Source organism: Phyllostomus hastatus, unplaced genomic scaffold (genome assembly GCF_019186645.2).
Source record: "Phyllostomus hastatus isolate PE091 unplaced genomic scaffold, TTU_PhHast_1.1 phas_contig_40, whole genome shotgun sequence".
Lineage (NCBI taxonomy): Eukaryota > Metazoa > Chordata > Mammalia > Chiroptera > Phyllostomidae > Phyllostomus > Phyllostomus hastatus.
In genome coordinates, this window is record NW_025333872.1 from 33,905,609 (window position 1) to 33,914,045 (window position 8,437).

The 8,437-nt window shown below is 37.6% G+C and overlaps 1 pseudogene; it reads left to right on the top strand.

The window, feature by feature from the left end:
- The first annotated feature begins 7,058 nt into the window (after positions 1–7,058).
- Positions 7,059–7,289, top strand: LOC123822269 (annotated as a pseudogene).
- Positions 7,290–8,437: the final 1,148 nt, after the last annotated feature.

Consider the following 8,437-nt stretch of genomic DNA (forward strand, 5'->3'; position numbering starts at 1 on the left):
AAACAGGGCTAAAAATAGTGTAGATTACTGAGCAACCTGTTTAAAGCTGTGTATCTTTAGTGAGTACATATCCTAGAAGCTGAGTTTTTACAGCACAGTTTTTGAAATAAAAATCTATCAGGAGCTGTTATTTGCAGCCCTGAGAACAGCTGTAAACACTTCAAACAAAGTTCTTTGTTGCTGAATAATGTACTTTATACAAATTCAGATCAAGGTCTAAACATTTACCCATTTTCAATTTCTCATGCAATATGTGAACACAAACCATATTTACTTTAAATATCAAGCTGTGTGCTCTAGTTGACAAAAAATATTAAATCATATAGACTAATTGCCTACTTTTCATTTGGTTAAAGAATTCATTTAAATACATTCTTATTTCCTAGAGGTGAATACACTTCGATGAGAGAATCTATCCTCTGTTATACTCTAAAATTAAACTATTAGATTTAAACAGTTCACCAACCATTTATGAAATGCAAACATTACCTTCATATGATATTGAGGTAAAATAAAAGAACCTCAAACTGGAAGATATAAAATTCAAATCCCATTCTTTTATGTTTTGAAGAGCTTATAAAACAGCTTTCATATAATGATTAATGTAAATGTTAGTTGTATTTTAAAAATATATGACTTTAATTTCAATCCATTTGTCCTAACTATAATATCTGGCTTCTTTGTAAATATACCTAACATATTTCCAACTGGCAATCCTTCTGCTTTTTTAAGTATTTTATTGATTATGTTATTACATTTGTCCCAGTTTTCCCCCTTTGCCCTCCTCCATCTGGTGCCCACATTCCCTCTAGTAATTCCCTCCTTAGTTCATGTCCATAGGTTGTGCATATAAGTTCTCTGGTTTCCCCTTTCCCCGCACTATTCTTAACATCCCCCTGTCTATTTTGTACCTACAAATTATGCATATTAATACCTGGACTTTCCTCCAACATTCTTCCTCTTCCATCTTCCAGCTGATAACCCTCCAAATGATCTCCATATCTACTCTGTTCCTGTTCTGGTTGTTTGCTTTGTTTGTTTGTTTTAGATTCAATTGTTGACAGTTATGAATTTATTGCCATTTTAACGTTCATAGTTTTGATCTTTTTCTTAAATAAGTCCCTTTAACATTTCATGTAATAATTGTTTGGTGATGATGAACTCCTTTAGTTTTACCTTTTCTGAGAAGCACTTGATCTTCCCTTCCATTCTAAATGATAGCTTTGGTGGATAGAGTAATCTTGGTTGTAGGTCCTTGCTTTTGATCACTTTGAATACTTCTTGCCTGTCCCTTCTTGCCTACAAAGTTTCTTTTGAGAAATCAGCTGACAGTCTTATGCACATTCCTTCATAGGTAACTCTCTGCTTTTCTCTTGCTGCTTTAACCATTTGTCATTTTAATTATGATGTGTCTTGGTGTGGTCCTCTTTGTGTCCAACTTGTTTGGGACTCTCTGTGCTTCCTGGACTTGTATGTCTATTTCCTTCACTAAGTGAAGGAAGTTTTCTTTCGTTATTTTTTCAAGTAAGTTTTCAATTTATCACTCTTCTTCTTCTCCTTCTGGCATCCCTATCATTTAGATGTTGGCATTTTTGGAGATGTCCCAGAGTCTTCTTATACTATCCTCATTTTTTTGAATTTTTATTTCTTCTTTCAGTTCTGGTCAAATGTTTATTTCTTCCTTATGTTCCAACTCATTGATTTGAATCCTGGCTTCCTTCCCTCCATTGCTGGTTCTTTGTAGATTTTTCTGTGTTTCACTTAGTGTAATCTTCATTTATTCTTGGGTCTTTTTTTATGCTGTTGCTGTACTCAATGAGTTCTGTGAGTATCCTGATCACCAGTGTTTTGAACTCTCCATGTGATAGGTTGGCTATCTTCGTTTCACTTAGCTCTTTTTGGGGGAGTTTTGTTCTGTTCTTTCATTTGGGTCATATTTCTTTGTCTCCTCAATTTGTCAGCCTCCCTGTGTTTGTTTCTGTGTATTAGGTACAGCTGCTTTGACTCCCTGTCTTAGTAATATGGCCTGTTATAGGAAAGGCACTTGTAAATTGTGTGAGGTGGAGACTTAGGTAATTGCCAGGATGGGGCAACTGCTTCACAGCTTTATGGCTCTGTGTGGGAGAGGGTTCAGAGAGGGGATGGTGTCACTGCCTGGCTTCCAGATGTTTGCCCCATGCTCGCCCTGTTTCCAGTTACTTCACTTACTTGCAGTACATGGCTGGTGCCCTTCCTGCTCTTGTCTTGGTACTAAATTCCAAAGGGCTGGGTCTGCATTCATTCTAAGTCTGTGCAGTTCCTTTAAGTGCAATCTCCTGAAAATATGGAAGTTTCTTCTGTTGCCCCAACCCCCACTGACTTTTACAGCCAGAAGTTATGGGGATTTATCTTCCTGGTGCTGGATCCCTGAGCTGTGTGGTCTGGCCTGGGGCTGGAATTGCTTGCTCCCAAGGTACCTCTCTAGATTTTTATCCACCACATGTGAATGTTGGACTGCCCATTCCACTGCCTCGGCCTCTCTGTGCCACACCATGTGTTGCACCTCTCCACCCCTCCTACCTGTCTGGATGAATGTGGCTTCTTTAAACCCTTGGTTGTTGGATTTTCATACAGCTCAATTGTCTGATGGTTCTGGGTGTTATTTGTTTTGAGGTCTAGTTGTAATTCTTTCTGTGGTCATGCAAGGAGGCAAAGTGTGTTTACCTATGCCTCCATCTTGACGAGCCTTTCTGATTTTTTTAATTTTAGTTTTTTACTTATTTATATATTTTTAATATATTTTATTGATTATGCTTTACAGTTGTCCCATTCCCCCCTTCATTCCCCTCCACCCTGCACACCCCCTCCCACCCACATTCCCCCCCCCTTTAGTTCATGTCCATGTGCCCTAAGTTCTTTAGCTTCTACATTTCCCATACTATTCTTGCCCTCCCCCTGTCTATTTTCTACCTACTGTCTATGCTACTTATACTCCATACCTTTTCCCCTCTCTCCCCCTCCCACTCCCCTGTTGCTATCCCTCCATGTGATCTCTATTTCTCTGGTTCTGTTTCCATTCTAGTTATTTGCTTAGATTGCTTTTGTTTTTGTTTTAGGTGTGGTTGTTAATAACTGTCAGTTTTCTGTCTTTTTACTGTTCATATTTTTTATCTTCTTTTTCTTAGATAAGTCCCTTTAACATTTCATATAATAAGGGCTTGGTGACGATGAACTCCTTTAACTTGACCTTATCTGAAAAGTACTTTATCTGCCCTTCCATTCTAAATGAAAGCTTTGCTGGATAGAGCAATCTTGGATATAGGCTCTTGCCTTTCATGACCTGGAATACTTCTTGCCAGACCCTTTTTGCCTGCAAGGTCTCTTTTGAGAAATCAGCTGACAGTCTGATGGGAACTCCTTTGTAGGTGACTCTCTCCTTATCTCTTGCTGCTTTTAGAATTTTCTCCTTCATTTTAATCTTGGGTAATGTAATTATGATATGCCTTGGTGTGTTCCTCCTTGGGTGCAACTTCTTTGGGACTCTCTGAGCTTCCTGGACTTCTTGGAAGTCTATTTTCTTTGCCAGATTGCTTTTGAAGTTCTCCTTTATTATTTCTTCAAATAACCTTTCCACTTGTTGCTCTTGCTCTTCCCCTTCTGGTAGCCTTATAATTTGGATGTTGGAACATTTAAAGATGTCCTGGAGGTTCCTAAGCCTCTCCTCATTTTTTAAAAATTCTTATTTCTTCATTCTTTTCTGACTGCATGTTTTTTTCTTCCTTCTGGTCCACTACATTGACTTGAGACCCAGTTTTCTTTCCATCATTATTGGTTCCCTGTGCATTTTTCTTCATTTCAATTAGTGTAGCCTTCATTTTTTCATCTAATTTGCGACCAAAATGAACCAATTCTGTCAGCATCCTGATCACAAGTGCTTTGAACTGTGCATCTGATAGGTTGGTTATCTCTTGGTCGCTTAAAAGTATTGGCTCTTGAGCTTTGATTTGTTCTTCTATTTGAGCCATTTTGGTGGGGCGGTTCTGGTCATGCCTATTACATAGTGAGGGGCAGAGCCTTAGGTGCTCACCTGGGTGGGGCAACCCAGTGGCTTGGTTGTGACCCTGTATGTGGGGATAAGGTCAAAGAGGGAACAATGGCACTTGCTCCACTTTCTGTCAGATTTCAGTCCCCTCTGCCACTTCCCACAAGCAAATTGGGCCCTTCTGGTGCTGGTTTCTGGGTGGGTGGGCTTGTGTACGTTCTAGGACTCTGTGGGTCTCTCCAATGAACTCAACCTCCAAAAATGTTTTCAATGAGTGCTTTTAGGCTTTATTTCCCGGCACTGGGGCCCTGGGTTGCACCATCTGTCTTGCTGCCCGTTTTCACCTGGTTTATCTGCACTTGAATGTGTCACTGCAGACAGCCAGCTGCCTTGTGCGCCTTACTGGGTCTCCTTGTTGGCTCCCTGTGCCCACGCCTGGCGTCTGCCACAGGGGATTGCTAGCCACTGCCTGCGCCCTGCGTGCCCAGGTCTGCCAGTCACCACTTTTTCTTGCTGCAACCCTTCTGCCGACCACCAACTTCACCCCTCTTACCAGTCTGGATGAATGGTTGTCGGACTTCCGAACAGTTCAATTTTCTGTCTGTTGTGGTTGTTTTTTGTTGTTGTTGTTTCTAAATTTTTGTTGTCCTTATTTTTGATTGTGCAAGGAGGCACAGTATGTCCACCTACACTTCTATCCTGGCCAGAAATCCCCTAATTTTTTAAAGAGTACTATGATATTCTTTCTGTATTCAGCTTTTTGTATAATTTTGATCTGTAGTGTTATTTTTTGGAAACAAACCGTATCATTCCATTCTCATGTTTCCAGTTTCATGCTATGTGATAATGATATTTGTGTGCCAAAAAAAGTCCCAAGTTTGTTTTATGATGTTTGAAAATAGATGAATAACCATCACCAAACAATAATATAGAAAATGATTTGCATAATAATTGATTCCTATAATCACTAATATCTTTATTTTGGAAAAATAATGTTGAATTTAGAAGGGAAGAAATGAAAGGACAGAAATAGCAGCCTCCAATTTCAAAATGAAGCATTTAAGAAATTTTTTCTTGTTAAAAAATTCAGAGAAAAAAATAGAGTCAGAAAGAGGACTATATAATTTGCTGTGAAAATGGTCATTTGTTAAATATAAGACAGACCTTCTCCATCAGAAGGAAATGATTGCATTTGGGCCAATAATTTTTTTAGGGAAATTCGCAAGTATTTCAAGGACAAGACTGTGAAAGTGTTTGTTTCCAGTCTCAATCTAGAAAGTAACTGGGCTAAGTGAGAACCGAAGGTTTCTAAGGTATCAGAGAATGTGATCTTTCTAATGATTCAGAAGTGGAGTTTTGTACCAAAATTTATAATCCTTAGTAAATTACCAATATTGGGGGGAAGGTGAAGCCTTGGTGACGGGCACTATGAGTAGCAGTATGTCATGGAGGAAACACAACAGGGTGAAACAGGAGAGATTCCATGTTTGAAGGAGCTCCTATCCTGATCCACCCCAACTACAGAGAAGGGACAGTCCCAGAACTCATCAGGGCCCTGCCCCACCCCTTGGCCTTCAGTATGAGGAAAGGAAAGAGAAAGGGAAGGCGGTATTCGTAAGATGAACTCTGGTCTTTCCATCTTTATCACAGTTAGGCTGTATAGCTAAAGGGACAGTCAGCCCTGAGGTGGAATGTGGGGGATACCCTCGCATTACATGGGATGTGTCTTTTAATGTGTGTTCATAGATTCTGATTGCAGTTTTGAAAATCACACCTGATAGAAATAATTTTCATAAAACCTGGCTTTCCTGATTATGAATTTGTGTTTTGGGATAAAGTTAGAGAATGTGATTATCTTCAGATGTTTGTAATCTTTTTGAGTTGTATGAAGAATAAGTTTAGGAATGAATTTGGCATCTGCTAATAACTCATTTCAAAATTAATGAGCTCATGTGACATAGGGGTTTTTCTTTAAAATACTTTAAAAATATTCTCTGATTATAAAATACACATTCTTTGCTAGACAAAATACAAAAGAAAACCACAAAGAAAAAAATTAAAACCACCTACAATTGTGTCACTTACACATAGCATGCTACATAAATTGAATGTACTTTCTACCCTTTCTTTGTCTGCATGTTTTAATAAGCATGGGATAATATTAAATGAATTGTTTCATAATATTTTGCTTAAAATATCTCTATTTTTTTCTACATAATGAAATATTAGGGTGCATAGAATGGTGGATAAGGATATGTATTGCTCTGGAGTTGGACTGCTTGAGTCTCAAGTCCACTATGTAGCCTTTCTGTTTCAGTTTTTTCATCTGTAAAATGAAGAAAATAATAGGTTCATGTCATAAGGTAAGATTGTTAGGACTGAGTGACATAATTCATGTAAAGCTCTTAAAAGAGTATTTGGAGCAATTTTAATGACTGTATAATACACATTTTTATAAATACATTATAGTATATTGAAGCAATTTTATTCATCCTGCAATTTATATTACTCCCAATTCTGGCTGTTATTGCAACCTTGATTTTTAGTATACTGACAAAAATTGCCTCAAAGTCATATCAATAAATAATTACTGAGTCTATGTTTATAAATACATAGAACTAAGAATTAGTAATATTCTTCCATATTAGAGAGCCCGGTAATTCCAAACTCTGTATGGACTAATATCTAGCTCTCTGATGACAGCCCATTGTTTAGCACATCATTTAGAAACTAAGAATAATGCTTGACTAGCATGAGAAATTGCAAAACAAGCAATTTATTCAAAGAAAACTATAAGATAAAATTATTTTTCTAAAAGATGACACAAAAATCTTTAGAAGTTTCTATAACTGGTCTCAGTTATAAAACCTAATAATAAATGAACAATTATGTAGAGAAATTTATTGACTAGTACATCCAACAAAGGCAGAATATATATTCTTTTCAAGTTGCACACAGAACATTTATCAAGGTAGATCATATTCTGGGCAATAAAAATGTTTCAATAGCCACCACTGCTGCCGCAGCTGAGACCAAGATGGCCAGGAGATTCAATGCCTTCCTCAAGAATGCCTGGGCCAAGGAGCCAGTGGTGGTCACATCCTTCACCATCAGGGGCCTTGCCCCCACACCAGGTATGCTGCCATGATCAACAGGTTACACCCTACAACTACCCAGTGCCTGTCCGAGATGATGGAAACATGCCTGATGTGCCCAGTGCCCCAAAGGCCTCCAGGACCCAAGCCTGGCATGACTGAAGAAACTGTGAACACCTCCACCAACCTGAAGGACATCCCCTCACCTATGGCCCCCAATAAAAATGTGAAAACTGAAAAAAAGTTTCAATAAATTTAGAAGTATTCAGGCCATATAAAGTATGTTCTCTGACCACAATGGAATTAAATTAGAAATCAGGAATAGATGTGTGTAAAGTCTACAGATATTGCCTGGCATCAATAATGTATAGGCTAAAGAAATTAAAACAAGCATGAGAAAGTTTTTCAAACTGACTGAAAACAATAACACATCAAAATTTGTGGGATTTAAAGTAATATTTAAGGGGAAAATTTATACAACTAAACATCTATGTTAAGGAAATAAAGATTTCAAATGAATGCAAAGGATCTAGAATTGCCAAAACAGCTTTTAAATAGAACCATGGTAGGAGCCTAATACTACCTGATTACACTCTGAAGTTATAGTAATCAGAAGTGCAGTATGACATCAAAATTTGATCCATAAAATAAGAAATTCATAAATTAGACTTCATCAAAATTAAAAACTTCTGCTTTTCAAAAGACACCATTAAGAAAATAAAAAGATAATTCAGCAGCTGGGAGAAAATATTTGTAAATCATATTCCTGACAAAGGGCTTGTGACCACAATATTATGTGGAACTATCAAAACTAAATAGTAAAGAAAACAACAACCTAATTAAAAGAGATAGATGAAAGATTTGAACAGGCATTTCACCAAAGAAGATAAGTGATGGCTAATAGGCACATGAAATAAACTTACACTTACCACAGATAGGTATTTTCTGCTTATATATCCAAGATAAAAGACAGACATGTATGTGAATATTCATAGCAGCTTCATTTGTAATGTTCAAAATATCCACCAACAGGTGATTGGATAAACAAATCATGGTCTGCACATACAATGAACTACTATTCAGCAATAAAAAGGAATTTTTGATTCACCCATTAACATTGTTGAATCTTCAAATGCGAGCCCCCATTCCAAAAAAAAAAGCTTGGAATTATCTTCTGGAGGGTGGGCTCCTTGTAGTACAGGCTTCCCCTGCTAAGTGAGTGTTCTAGGAATCCATCTGTATCCGCGTGCCAACTGGTGTTGTTGTGAGAGGTTGCATTTAGCTTAAGTGAATTTTTTTTTTTTTGAAGACTCTTTCAAAA